The following is a 15,587-nucleotide window of genomic DNA, read 5'->3' on the forward strand; positions in this document are numbered from 1 at the left end:
TTGGGAGATTCTGGCTATGATTGCAACTACTTCCATGGCAAGAATAAATTTTCCAAAGAATGTATGCTGAGAAGAATGAGTAAAAAGAAGGAAGTAGAGAAGGATGAAGCTTTCTATCTCCAAAAGAGAGAAAAGATTAGAAAGAACAAGAGTGATAATAATGCGAAGCCTTCTTTGATTATCCAGGAAGGTGGTGATGAATTTGGTGGCGTTGAAGTTTGGTCCACTGATTCCGAAGATGACGAGGTTTGGAAGCCCACACATGGTGGATGGTTTGTAGCGATTTCCGAAGTACCTGAGTAGGAGGGTAGATGTCTGATGGTTCGTAGCGGAGTCTCGAAATAGAGGGGATACACAACTGATGGCGGTCGTCCTACTGAATCTGAATTAAATGACTTAAATTATACTTTCACTAATTTTAGCGATAGTTTAAAGAGAACACGTGTAATTAATTCTAACATAAGTGATCAAATCATTAGGGTAACAAATAAAATTGAAGAGAGAAGGATGTGGATAGAGAAGTTGGAGTTAGAGCTAACTAGGTTAAAAGATGATGTCATTTACCTTAAGAAAGAAAATTTAGCACTTTTGAATCACAAAGAAACATTTCTGTTTAATTGCAAAGCGATTATATTTCAACATCACTTAACTGCATCTTGATTGCGAAATAGTTAAAAATATAAACAAAATGATTTTACCCTTTCTAGAATTGAAAGAGGATGAAATCGATGCAGACTGATATAAGTACGAATCCATTGTATCCTCTGATGATGTTTCTGAATCTTAGAAAAAGTGGACTTGACAAAATTGAAGCATATATTCAGTCCAAACAACATAAAAGTATGTTAAAACAAATGTTGGATGAAAAGATAAAGAACATATTAAATCTGATACTGTGCAAAAATCTAACTCGTTATGCCCAAATTGAGTTCAAAAAACACTTTTGATTTCGAAAAAGCTTCTGAATTTGACGAAAGTGACATGAGTGAGATTTCTGTAGAGAATGAGTTCGAATGTTCAGCATTTCTACAAAATGATTCTGCACCAAGAAACACTTGATTTCTGAAAATTCAATTTTACATATTCGTGCCGTTGAAAATAAGGGTTCACACGTTTTAGAAACAAAACCTACTATATTTCCAAAAGTTCAAATAGTCCATAATCAATTTTCCGTAAAGACAAGACTGAACAAAAGTGACACATCAGAACTAACGTTCATTGTTAATAATGATAATGCTGATGGTGGTGACGAATTTTTCTGGTCTAGTCCAATAGACACTTCGGACGAAACAAAAGGTCTCTCCAACATGACCTCATGGAAAACGAAAGGAAAATACATTTCGGAACCTCTGAATCGTGTTGAATTTCGTTACGATCAGCCAGGACCAAGTGGCACGAAGGTTGTCTCGAGTGAAACATTCTCTGAGCAAACATATAAGCCAATCCGGAAAGAGAAACCTAAAGCTAACATTCACAAGTCAGATGAGGAACTAATTGCTAAGAAACGAAAATTGAATGCTAGATATAAAAAAAAAATTAAAAGAAAGAAAATGTTTTTGGAAATCTAAAAGTTCCAATTCTATTAACACATATAGATCTTCAACTCCACAGGTTTCAAAACCAAAAGTTGTTCTGAAACCATCATTTTCAAACTAACGAAACCTTTGGAACAGACAAAACAAAATTTTTCTCCAAAAACAAATGTTTCAAAATCTGTCAATACATCAAAAGATGTTAAGGCAAAAAGAAAGTAGTTTTTGAACCAGAGATTTCTCTCGAGGAATTCGAAGAGAACTTCAAAAAGGAGAAAATGGCTTTCAGAAAGGAATTGGCTGAAAAACGCAAGGATTTATTCAAAGAAAAACAATCCGTGTTTAGGTTAATCTTTGTGATAATAATTTGAAGGTTTTTAAAATATTCAGAGGATAGAATAGTGTTTTGCTCAAAAGAATCTTTTGGTTTGATACAAATATAACTTTTCCTGTTTATAAGAAAACCTCATAAGGACCCAAGAAAGTTTGGGTTCCTAAATCTATCCGAATTTTGTAGGTAATTAGTGACGAACAATACAACTCTAAATGGAGCATCAATAATGGTTGTTTGAATCACATGACAAGAATGAGAGAAGAGCTGAGGGAATACCGATCACTAAATGACGGTGGCAAAGTTAAATTCAGAAATAATGACATGGGATAAATAAAAGGCTACTGGATGATTACGAATGGCCAATTCTCAATTTGGAAGGTAGCTTATGTGGAAGGCCTATAACATAACCTAATAAGAGTTTCTCGATTGGTTGTAGGTACAAGGTTTAAAGTGTCATTCGATGACGAGGGATCAGAAATCATTGAGAAGAAAACAAAGGCAGTGCTGCTGAAATCCAAAAGAAAGGGAGAGATGTTTCCTTTGATCATAAAACCAATCACTAGGGAGCCCTCAATTTGCCTACTTATGAAAGCATCTTCGGATGACAATTGGATATGGCATCGAAGGCTTTCGCTTCTGAATTTGAAGGACATCAACAAACTCGTACTTGGAGATCTAGTACGAGGACTTCCTCTTCTGAAGTTTGAGAGGAAACATCTGTGTGCAACATGCAAACTAGGAAAACAAAGTCGTAAAAGTCACTCGACTATTGTAAACACCAAAGTGATTGTGCCGCTAGAACTATACACATTGATCTCTGTGGTTCATCCACCATCGAGAGCATTGGTTTTAATAACTATATTCTGGTTATAGTTGATGATTTTTCTAGATTTACTTGGGTTTATTTTCTTAGAAAGAATTCAGATGCAACTTCGAAACTAAAGGACTTCGTCAAGCAAATCGAGCTAAAATTGCGAAAGCCCATTCAGAACGTACGCAATGATAACGGTTCAGAATTCAAAAGCTAAGCATTTGAATAATTCTTGACTTAAAGAGGAGTCTCTCATAACTTCTCTAGTCCTTACACTCCTCAACAGAATGGTGTCGTTGAAAGACGAAACCGATCTCTTTGTGAAGCTGTAAGGACTAGCTATGTTTTGCGAACCTCCCACTATATTATTGGGCTGATACAATCAGAACTTCCTCTTTCACTCATAATCACTATCCAATCAATAAGAGATTTCTTATAACTCCTTATGATATTCTGAATAAATGAAAACCTAACTTTAAGTTCTTTCATGTCTTTGGTTCCAGGTGTTTCATATTTAATTCAAAAGAACAACGGAACAAATTCGATGTAAAGGCTGACGAAGGAATCTTTCTAGGGTACTCTCATACTTCTAAGGCATATAGGGTTCTGAACAAGAAATCCAAAAGGATTGAAGAAACCTATTATTTCACATTTGACGATAACTATCTGAAGAAGTATCAGAAGACTGATTGTCAAGCTGAGGAAATATTTCCTTCAACAAATCCAATGAGGATTCCTATTTCAAATCTTTATGAGGAATTCATGAATTTGTTTGATGAGACCAAAAAGTCCATTTCTTCATAATCAAATGCTCCAGATAATAAGGAAGATGAATTGAAGAAAATCATTGATGATGCTGCCAAAGATCTTGGAAATGAGCCACCTATTCCGAAGGATTTTGAAATTCCCCCATCGCCACCAGATACTAATGATCCAGTTCAGGGGGGCTCTACATCAACCTCCACATCTAGTTCATGGGGGGCTCTACATCAACCTCCACATCTGATACACCTGTTCAGAGGGATGATTCTAATCCGAAAGTCAAGAACAATATTCCAATCCATGGGGAGAATCCGATTCCAAACGTCGAGTCACATGCAAATTTTTAGGGGGAGAATGAGAACAAAAATAATGACTCGTATGTTCAATTGTAATTTGAAGACGTGAATGCAGAACTAGATCCAACCTATGATCCAAACTACCCTCCATTGGCAAAAAGGACCAAGGATCATCCGAAATCTCAAGTTATCAGAGAAGCAACTTCAGGATTTCTCACTAAAGCTCAACAAAAAGCGAATCAAACTGCATTCTTTTCAAAAATGAAATTTTGCATGTTTAATTTATTCATCTCCAAAATTGAGCCAAAAACTGTAAAGATTGATCTTGATCATTCTGATTGGGTGCAAGCAATGCAGGAAGAGCTTAATGAGTTTGAGTGCAACAAGGTATGGAGATTGATTCCAAATCTGAAGGATGCATCTGTGGTCAGATTAAAATGGGTATTTCGTAATAATCTTGACAAAGAAGGCAACATAATTCGAAACAAAGCTCGGTTGGCTGTGAAAGGATATTTCCAAGAGGAAGGTATAGACTATGAAGAAACATTCGCACCAGTTGCAAGGCTAGAATTTGTTCGGATTTTCCTTGCCTATGTAGCACACTAAAATTTCGAAGTCTATCAAATGGATGTCAAATGTGTGTTTCTGGATACTGAATGAGAAGAGACAGTCTATGTGGAACATCCACCAAGTTTAGTGAATGAGAAATATCCAAATCATTCTACATTGTGGATAAGGCTGTGTATGGTTTAAAACAAGTACCTCGTGCATGGTATGAAACCCTAACTCACTTCTTGAAACAATCCAAGTTTAAACAAGGTTCGTTCAACCCAACCTTCTTTCGCAAGAAAGATGGCGACCATCTGATGATCGTCCAAATTTTTGTTGATGATATCATTTCGTATCCACTAATCCTACATTAACAGCTGAATTATGAAAACCGATGGAAACTAAATTTGAGATGAGCTCAATGGGTCCTATTAACTTTTTCCTTGGTTTAAATATTAGACGGAGTTTGGAGGGTATTTTCATCAACCAGGAAGCCTACATAAAGTCCTTGCTTGCAAAATTTGGAACGGTGGGAGATTCAAAGGTCAAAGTTCCCATGGCATTTGGAATGAAGCTTACACCATATTTGGACAAAACAACAATGAATATGACCCTTTATCGACAAATGATCGGGTCTTTAATGTACCTAACAACTAGTCGTCTAGATATCATGTTTTCTGATTGCTATTGAGCCAGGTTTCAGGTGAATCCACGTGAACCACATATGACTGCGGTAAAGAACATCTTCCAAAACCTAAAAAGAACAACCTCCCTCAAAATTTGGTATCTTTCCAACTCTGAATTCTTTGTGAAAGCATTGTCTGATGTTGATCTTGGTGGTTGCAGTGTCGATTGTAAAAGTACAACTGGAGGATGTCAGTTTCTAGATGGTAAACTCGTCAGTTGGCAATCTTAGAAGCGAACATCCGTCTCCTTATCCACCATTGAAGCTGAGTATATCGCAGCTGCCTCTTGTACTTCTCAAGTGATATGGATTCAAAATTAGCTTAGAGATTATGGGATTAATATGAAAAGGGTCCCCTTATACTATGATTCAGAAACTAGTATTCACATATGCCACAACTGTGACATCCCCAAAATGTCGGCCAGAAAAGACCAATTTTCATTTATGCTTTTTAAATAATTTCATAGTAAATCCTTTTGATTTGAAAGAGTTGCGGAATTTGTTCCCAAAGACAAAGTATGATAAAATAATATTTACCAAAGCATTTCATGAAGAAATGTATTTTCATTATATAATCAAAACTTGGGATGTCATGTTCCGATACAGACCATAAAGCATAAACGATAACATTACAAGTCATTCAACAAATATATACATATACAGACTTGGAAACAAAACCACTTGATGGTTCATCCATCTTATGCCCTTGCGCCACTTCCTGTAATACAAATAAACTGAGTGGGTCAGGCTTGGGAGCCTGGTGAGCATATAGGGTTTTCAACCCACAATAAATAATTATATTTAACTTCCACCAACCAACAATAACCCAATTACCCATTCCTGTTATTCTCACTTTACGTCCCTAAGACAACTAACATAAGGGACATAGTCTAAGAATATTTCATCAGGGCGACAACACATGCTTCAGGGGTTCCTCAGCAATATAAGTCAAATAAGGCAACTGTGAGGGGGATGGAATACAGTGAATGAACACCCATGTTCATTAACACCTACAGGTTATGAGCCCGCTAGCGTTCCACTGGACTGTCTAGAAAAGTCTGTGGTCGTCATCTGAATTCCGCTAGATGACTGGATGAAAACAACATCGAGGCCTCTCATCTGTTTATTACACACCAACTATCTACCCATGTTCTACCCAACATATTAGTAGATAAAATACATATTATTATACATAGTTTAAAACCTGTATAGCATTTTGATTCAATACATATTCCACATAACGGAAGAGGCACACCCATAAAACACGTATTTCATAGAGAATAAATCAGATCTATGAGATAGAATAAAGTGAATATACATTCACACATATAACAACAAAGTATACACATAACACGTATTTTATATATAATACTTCATAATTATGCGTTAGAAGAAAGTAACCACACACTCACTTGATCAGAAAATGATCGGACAGCACTACGGCTTGTAGAAGTAGTATTCTTCGGAAGATCTGGAAGATCTTCACAAAAACCGGACTTCTCGCGGGCAGAGCTTCGGATTGGGAATCCTACTTCTCGGGATCTTCAGGACCTCGAGACTGGCTTCGGGGCACGGGAATGATACCGGGGCTTTGGGATAATTCTTGCACAAAAAATGATGCAAAATGTGAGAAAAAGGGAAGAAATGAGCAATGAACTCGGTTGTCCTCGACCTCCTTTTATAGGGCTTGGAAGTTCGAATTACGCTGGGCGTAATATGAAATTACGTTGGGCGTAATGACGATAAGGTCACTGACTCCCTCAAGGATAATATCGGTTAATATATATTTAAATTAAATATCGAAAATATTTAATAAACTTCAAAAAATCATATGTTCCTCATACGAACTCCGTTTTCGACGTTCTTTATATCCCCGCGTAGGTGAGACTTCGATTCTCATTTAGATTGTTTCGGCTAAAAACCGCTCGGTCTCAAATCGAGTATTCGGACTGCATACCGCTAAGTCGAAACTTCAAAAAATCATAACTTCCTCATACGAAGTCAGATTTGGGCGTTCTTTTTATGCACGCTCTCGGTTTATCGAACTCTACGAATTTCGTTTAGATCACTAAGGCTAAATATTGCTCTAATGTAAATTTCTCTTTTTACGTCATTCAGCGTTGCCGGTTCTGTCGCGAAACTTCGACAGGTCATAACTTCTTCGTTATAACTCGGATTTCGGCATTCTTTATATCTTCGAAATCCATGTTTCGACCACTACATCTTTATGCAAAGATATCGGGATTATCTCATACTTTAATTTTGACGCTTATTTTATTCTTAATTCATTAAATTATAATAATTAAGAAAATAAACACATAATTCACATAATTCACATAATACTCAAATATTTCATCATTAATACTCCAAAAAGAGTAACAAGGGTTAACCTAGACTATTACATCAATGATAATGCCTAGCCTGGAAACGCGGGCGTCACAACAACCCAGTACAACACTCCAAGACAAAACATATAGCACTGAGGTATCACCTCATAAAGGAACATGTAGAAGATAGCAATGTTGAAATTCACTTTGTGAGATACTCTGGTCAAATGGAAGTTATCTTTACCAAAGCCTTACCTGAACCAATCTTTAATCGAATTCTACAAGGCTTAGGAATGATAGAAGTGGATTCTATATCGAAAACAACATAGTAACTAAAAACAAAGTTCTTATTCGGAACTACTCCAGGCCTTTAGAATGCTTTGTAATCTACTGTTCATGTTCTGAATGGCTCCAAGCCCTCAGAACGTCTCAGAATTCATGTATAATTTCTTGTTTTTGCAATTCAGAAAGATAGGGCACGTATGAAATTTTGAATCTTTGTACTAGCTAAGTGTCCCTAGAAGCATGCTACTAAAATAAAGAAAACAGGAAAGATGGTCTAGGTATGGAAACGTCAATCACTGGATTTCTGTCGCCACTCCTGACGTGTAAAAGGTAAATCGACAAATGATGTCCTTCACCACTTTCAAAATATTTCAAAATCTCTCAAGTGAAAAACCCTCTTCTCTCTCTGCACTATTCATCGTCGTCTCCAACTACTTCCATGTCTGCTTCATGGGAAACTACTTCTGTTGCTGAAAAGAACGCTTCCACGGTCATGCTAAACATCAAGCCAAACCAGAATCTATCTTTGGATCTCGATTCTTCAAATTATGTTGATTCTCTCAATCCGATGATTGAATGCCTACATTACTTTCCACTGGCTCAAGCCCTAACAATGGCTAAAAGTGTTCCTTTGGTTCATCTATCCAAGGTATTCTCTACTGCAATCTACAAACAAAGTGAAGCTATGATTACTTTTGAGGTCAATTCTCACAAAACCTCCATCTCCAAGGCCCAATTTTGCAATCTGCTAGGGTTTACTACTATAGATGATCTTGTCAACCCTGAATCAATTTCTTTATCTGTGATCATTGAGATGTTTTTCCAAATGGGGTATCTTAAGAATATCACTTTATTGTCCAAGTTTAGTGTCACACCCCCGAACCAGACGGCGGAAACGTCCGGGGGCTGTCGTGACTCAATTGAATACCATAACATTGAATATATATGAAACATAACAACATTCATCACCATGCATTAATATAGTACAACCAGTAGAGTTTACATGAAGTACATTGTTTAAACATTACATTCCCAAAGATAAATTGTTCGATTCGTACATAGATAAACTGCAAGCCATCACTGAATATGATTTCCTTTGATTCACTGGTTCCCTGAGAATACAAGTATTTTGAAAAACGTCAACATATGAAATGTTGGTGAGTTCATAAGCGGTATTTGAAAAACAATGTTTCGTGTCGTTTGAAAACCACCAGAAAATCCGATATTTTCTGAAAAGAAAAGCTTTTGAAAACGTTTGTGAAGATCCATAGGTATGCTTGTTTGTTTCTATGCTTGTAAAAAATTGTTCATTAAAGTTGTATGTATTTCGAACCCGTATGTATTGAAAACCCTAGGAAAACCCGATGTTTTCCTAATTCCTTGAATTCCATGAAGTTACATTGAAACCATTGCATAGCGTGTAGTGTCAGTCCCAGGCGACGTTGGATTATTTTTGAGCATGATTATTTGCTACAAACACGCGTTACACAAACGACCAGTTTATAGCTATACTAACGATCCCGTAGGCGTCGTCCGTACTAATCACGTTATCCAATCGCCCTGACTAGGTGTAGTCCCACATCCGAAGAGAAAGAGGACACGAAGACCTCAATGACTCCATTGACCGGTTGGGGATAAAATGTACGAGGGGTCCCAGACCCGCCTCGCATAAAAAGGTAGACTCTACTAGCAATACCAAAGGACCCTTGGGGACCAGTAGTATACAAGCCATTGAAAGTCCTTTTACATTGTGTTAGATCGGTAAAACCCAACACTTCGCAAGATAGATGTCTTCGGGCCTTAAGATCAGGTCATTGGGCTAGCTAGGCCCAACAAACAAGATTTTACACTTTTGGGGCCCAAAGATGGTGCGTAGACGTCTGTGCACACTCGCATGTATATTGAATTCCCAAACGTTATTTGTATGAATCGCAGCGTCGTCGTGTTAGTAGTTTCGGATTTTCATTGGTTCGAGACCGAACCAATTCGTTTCACAACGATTTTTGGTATTGTAGTGTATTGTATTACGTCGATAGTCGCGGTGCCATCATTTGATCAAATTGTATTTATTGAATTAGCCTTGAGAGTTTTCTGTTTTCAGCCCCTCATTGTTTGTAAAATTTACTTTTTCAACCCTTTATTTAAATACTTTCCGGTTTGGTCCTTAAATCAATTTTCTTGACATTTTAACACCAAAAATTATTGAAATTAATATTTTTCAGCATATTTTTCATAGAAAACAGTTTAAGTCCCTGAAATTTCAGTTTTCTCGGTTATAACCCTTCTTTTTCGCAATTTTGACAATTTTGGCCCAAATTGTAAATTTTTTGCAACTTTGGTCCTTTTTAAATTCAAAAAGCATTTTAAACCTTTGAAAAGGAATTGGAACACTTATAGTCCACTGTTTTACAGAAAAACACAGTTTTGGCCCTCCAAAACAGAAAATCTCGCATAATGGGCCTCATTGGGCCGAAAATGTCATTTTTAGCCCATTAAGCTTAAAGATTATGTTTTTAATCCTCTAAATGAGTATATTTCCAGAAATTGTCTTATTGAAACTGTTTTGACACACCTCATCCATCAGAATTCGTAATATGTGAATTTGGGCCCTTAATTTTGTATTTTTCACATTTTAGGTCCAAAAATTTGTGTTTTTAGCCCAAAGAAATTGTTACTAAACCACTTAACTATTTTTCTAGAAATACTTTGTATGTAGAAATATATTTGATGCTAAAATCAATTAACATAAGGTATATCTCGGTTTAGAGGGGTTTTATGGCTAGATCCAACATTACAACACACAAAAACATACATATAAGCATGGAAATCATACAAGGCATACAAAGCACATATAGATCTACACTTTCACTTGTATTCCCCCCCCCCCCCACAAAACTTATAAAAACAGAAAATAGGGGGTATGAAGCTCACCTTAAGGTGTGATTTCGGTTCTTGAAGAAAAGATGGAAGAAAACTTGGTGATTTTTGGCCTTAGCACCCTTTTCTTGAAGATCTCGAGTTTGAGATGGTTCTAGGATGCAAGATCACGATTTTTGCATGGATTAGGAAAGGATTTTGATAAAACAAAGAATTTAATTCATAGATCCAAGCATAACCTTACCTTGGATGAAGAGTTGGTGGAAATATCCTCTTGAAAGCCTCCTAATTTTCGAGATTTTTGAGTGGAGAGGGAGGAGTGTTCTCGAGAGAGTTTGAGAGATTTTTGTGAGTGTGTGTGTGTGAGTATGGCCGAGAGTGAGAGAGGGAGAAGGAAGAAGTGATCTTTGAAGTGATACTTGCTTGGAAACATGAGTTGTGTGCATGGAAACCCAACAAATAAAAGTGAGGTGGCAACCCAAAGTCAACTCTCCCTTTTTCCTTGGGCTTGGGCCGAGAATGGAGAGGGAAGAAAGGATTTTTGGGCTTTTTGCCCCTAAGCCTAATATTAGAGTTAGTTTGGGTGTTTAATGGCCTTATAAAATAAAATTGTGATTTTTATGCTTTAATAAGCTAGATTAGGTTAATCATGGATCAAAGCTTTTAATTTATTTCATTCTAGGCCCAATATGACCCAAAATGTTGAAATAATTAGTGTGGGTCCAATTAGAGCCCAATTAGGGTTCTAAGCCCATGATAGTCTAATTGGAAGCTTATTGGTCCATTTGGATCCAATAAGGAAGTCCTAGTCCAAAATGGACTTAAACAAGGACTTCTAGGGTCTCCAATTGTTTGATGACTATTTGTAGTACTTGCATGATGTATTTGATTGAAGTTTTTGATGTCATAATAGTAGGTGTTACACATGTTCTTAAGTTTTTGATTCACATTAACTTGAGTGTATAGATTACATGATACAAAATTTCCAGTTGTGACATCATCCCCCCGTTAGAGGGAATTTCGTCCCGAAATTCTGTTTGAAAGCTAGATTTGAGAATGCTAGAATAGGTGAGGGTACTTTTGCTTCATTTGATCTTCGCGTTCCCACGTGAATTCTGGCCCACGCTTTGCGTTCCACCGTACCTTCACGATCGGGATGCGACTCTGCTTAGTACGCTTCACCTCCCTGTCCATGATTTCGATTGGTTCTTCGACGAACAGGAGATTCTCATTGATTTCGATTTCGTCAAGAGGAATGACAAGGGTTTCATCTGATAGGCACTTTTTCAGATTAGAGACATGAAACACGGGGTATACACCGTTTAGTGGTATGCGGTGCTCATATCGAGATGAGTTCCCATTGCCTTGTGGAGTGATTGCCAAAAGCGCGATGTGAACCTACTGTCCCTATCCGAGATGATAGATTTTGGCACTCCATGGAGTCTTACGATTTCTCGTAGGTACAAACGCGTCAGTCTCTCCATCTTGTAGGATTCTTTGATTGGCAGGAAATGGGGAGATTTCGTCAGTCGGTCGATTATTACCCATATGGTGTCCAGTCCGTCCGACGTCTTGGGCAGCTTGGTCACGAAATCCATAGAAATCCCCTCCCATTTCCACTAAGGGATTGCCGGTTGCTGTAACAATCCGGAAGGTTTCTGGTACTCCACCATTACTTTGGCGCACGTAAGGCACTTACCAACATAGGTAGCGATTTCCGCCTTCATGTTAGGCCACCAATAGTGTTGTTTAATGTCCAAATACATCTTGTCCGAACCGAGATGAATGGAGTAACGTGTCTTGTGGGCTTCCTTCATAACGGTCTCCTTAAATCCTCCGATTTTTGGGACCCAAATACGGTTCATGAAGTAGTATACCCCATTCTCTTTTGCTTCTAGGTTCTTTTCCATCCCGCGCAATGCCTCGCTAATTCTATTTTCCGTCTTCATAGCTTCCGACTGGACTGATGCAATTTGAGTGGCCAGGTGAGATTGAATGGTTATCGAGAGAGTTTTCGTATGGCGATTAGAGTACTCCTTCCGACTTAATGCATCAGCTACCACGTTGGCCTTGCCTGGATGGTACTTGATCTCGCATTCGTAGTCGTTTAGTAATTCCACCCATCTTCGTTGTCTCATGTTCAGCTCTTTCTGATTCAGGATGTGCTGGAGGCTCTTGTGGTCCGTGAAGATGGTGCACTTTGTACCGTACAGGTAGTGCCTCCAAATTTTCAGAGCGAAGACCACGGCTCCCAGTTCTAGATCATGGGTCGTGTAATTTACTTCGTGCGTCTTTAGCTGGCGGGACGCATATGCTATCACTCTTCCACGTTGCATGAGAACGCAACCTAAGCCCTGATTCGACGCGTCACAGTAGACCACAAAATCTTCCGTTCCTTCAGGTAGAGATAGTGCAGGAGCACTACAGAGAGCTTGCTTCAAGGTTCGAAATGCAATTTCTTGTCGGTCTGTCCATTTGAATGGCACACCCTTTTACGTAAGCAAGGTAAGCGGCTTGGCGATCTTAGAGAAATTTTGGATGAATCTCCTATAGTAGCCTGCTAGGCCTAAGAACTGACGAATTTCTGTGGGCGTAGTCGGAGTTGCCCATCCTTCCACGGCTTTGACCTTAGAGGGATCCACATGAATTCCGTCTTGACTGACTACGTGGCCTAGGAAATTCACGCTCCGGAGCCAGAACTCACACTTAGAGAGTTTGGCGTAAAGCTTTTCCGATCGCAGAGTCTCTAGGACTTGTCGGAGATGTTGGCCATGCTCCTCTTTGCTTCGAGAATAAACGAGGATGTCATCGATAAACACAATGACGAAGTTGTCTAGGAACGGTCGACAGATTCGATTCATTAGGTCCATGAATGCGGCAGGTGCATTTGTTAGACCGAAGGGCATTACGACGAATTCATAATGCCCGTAGCGGGTTCGGAAAGCAGTTTTAGGAATATCCTCTTCTCGGACTTTGAGTTGGTGGTAACCGGACCGTAGATCTAGTTTAGAAAAATAGCTAGCTCCTTGGAGCTGGTCGAATAGATCATCGATTCGTGGGAGTGGGTAGCGGTTTTTAACAGTGAGTTTATTTAACTCTCTTTAATCGATGAACATTCTGAAAGATCCGTCCTTCTTTTTGACAAAGAGCACCGGAGCTCCCCATGGCGAGTAGCTAGGTCGGATAAATCCCTTGTCCAGAAGCTCACTGAGTTGGCTGGACAATTCCTGCATTTCAGCAGGAGCCAATCGATACGGCGATTTAGCGAGAGGAGTTGCTCCTTGAATGAGGTCGATTCGGAATTCAACCTGTCTCTCTGGGGGTACTCCTGGAAGATCTTCAGGAAATACGTCCGGAAATTCACACGCTACCGGAATGTCTTGGATGTTAGTTTCTTCTTTGGTCTTGTCCACTACGTGAGCCAAGAACACCAAATTGTTCTTTCGCAGATATTTTTGTGCTTTGATGCACAAGATGAGACGAAGATTCGTACTGGGTTTGTCTCCGTAAATTACTAGGGTTTCATAATTTGGGAGACGAAGGCGAACGGCCTTCTCGTGGCACATAATCTCAGCATGGTGGGGGCTTAACCAATCCATGCCGATAATCACATCGAAACTCCTAATTGATACTGGCATCAGGTCTATTTGAAAAAACGTGTTGGTTGAGGGTTAGGGTATATCCGATGTAAATCTCCCTAGTGGATTCGGTTTTCCCATTGGCCATTTCCACCGTATAGGTTTCATTTAGCTTCTGGGGTTGTTGTTTTAATAAATGTTTAAACTTCTCGCTTACGAAACTTCGCTCCGCTCCGGTATCAAATAAGATGCATGCATAAGTGTGGTTTAGGAGGAACGTACCGGTCACAACTGCGGGGTCCTGAGCTGCATCACTCTGACCCATAGTCAGCATTCTTCCTGCTCCTCTGTTTCCTGAGTTGTTGTTGTTAAGGCAATCTCGACGGAAGTGCCCCGTCCTTCTACACCCGAAGCATGTGTGGCTAGGCCCTGCATTGTTGCTGCCGGTGTTGTTGTTATTGCGGTGGTTGTTGTTGTTGTGGTTGTTTCCCTGATTTTGATTCTGGGGAGGATAAGTCCTGCAAAACCTTGCAGTGTGTCCCCTTCGGTTGCAACTGGTGTAATGGAACTCCTTACATTCTCCATGGTGATGGAAACCGCACTTGTTGCACTTGGGAAAATTACCAGAATAGGGTCTTGAAGCATTTGAAGTAGCTGAGGCTGGAGCATATGGTGTGGCTGGAACCGGTGCGGTGACAGCGTTGACTGCCACTGTTTGCTGCTTTTTAGAGGTCTTGGGGCCCTGACGCCCCTTCCTCTTGTGGTTCTTCCCTCTCCTACCATCACCCTCCTTTTTCTTCTCAGTCTCTACTGGCTTCTCGCCCTTTTTGTTGTTATGATCATATAACCTCTTTACCAATCTCTACGCACTGTCAAACGTTTCGGGGTTCGCAGCTATCACATTCCCCTGAATGGGAGGTGTCAGTCCCCAGATGAATCATTCGATCTTCTTTCCTTCTTATGTGATCATACCCGGGCACAACAGAGATAGTTCGCTAAATCTCGATATGTAGGCATCGATGTCCGCATTCTGCACAGTGAGGTTCCATAGCTCCTGCTCCATCTTTTGTATTTCGCCTCGGGGGCAGTACTCAGCCGTTAACATCTCTTTCATTTCTGCCCAGGGGATAGAGTTGGCGACAGGGAGCGTCATAGCTTCCACGTGTCCGTTCCACCAAGTGAGTGCTTGGTCCACAAAAGTACAGGCCGCGAACTTCACCTTCATCTGCTCGGGGCAATCGCATATCTCGAATACCGACTCTACCTTCTCGATCCATCGCTTCAGAGTGATCACTCCTCCAGTGCCGTTGAAAGTCCGTGGTTTAGCATTTGTGAAGTCCTTGTAGGTGCACGTTTTAGTGGGTCCTTGATTCGTCCCGTTGTTCGAACTTTCGGATTCTTGCCCGTTACCTCCTCCGTTGTTCCTTCGGTGAAGTTATGCCATAGCTGCTGTGACCGCAGCAGACACGGCTGCCTGAAAAGCAGTGGTGTCAACTTCGGGCGGGGTTGGTTCGGGATTTCCGCGAGTAGCTCGGCGAGGCATCTTTCTGT

Source organism: Lactuca sativa, chromosome 2 (assembly GCF_002870075.4).
Source record: "Lactuca sativa cultivar Salinas chromosome 2, Lsat_Salinas_v11, whole genome shotgun sequence".
NCBI lineage: Eukaryota > Viridiplantae > Streptophyta > Magnoliopsida > Asterales > Asteraceae > Lactuca > Lactuca sativa.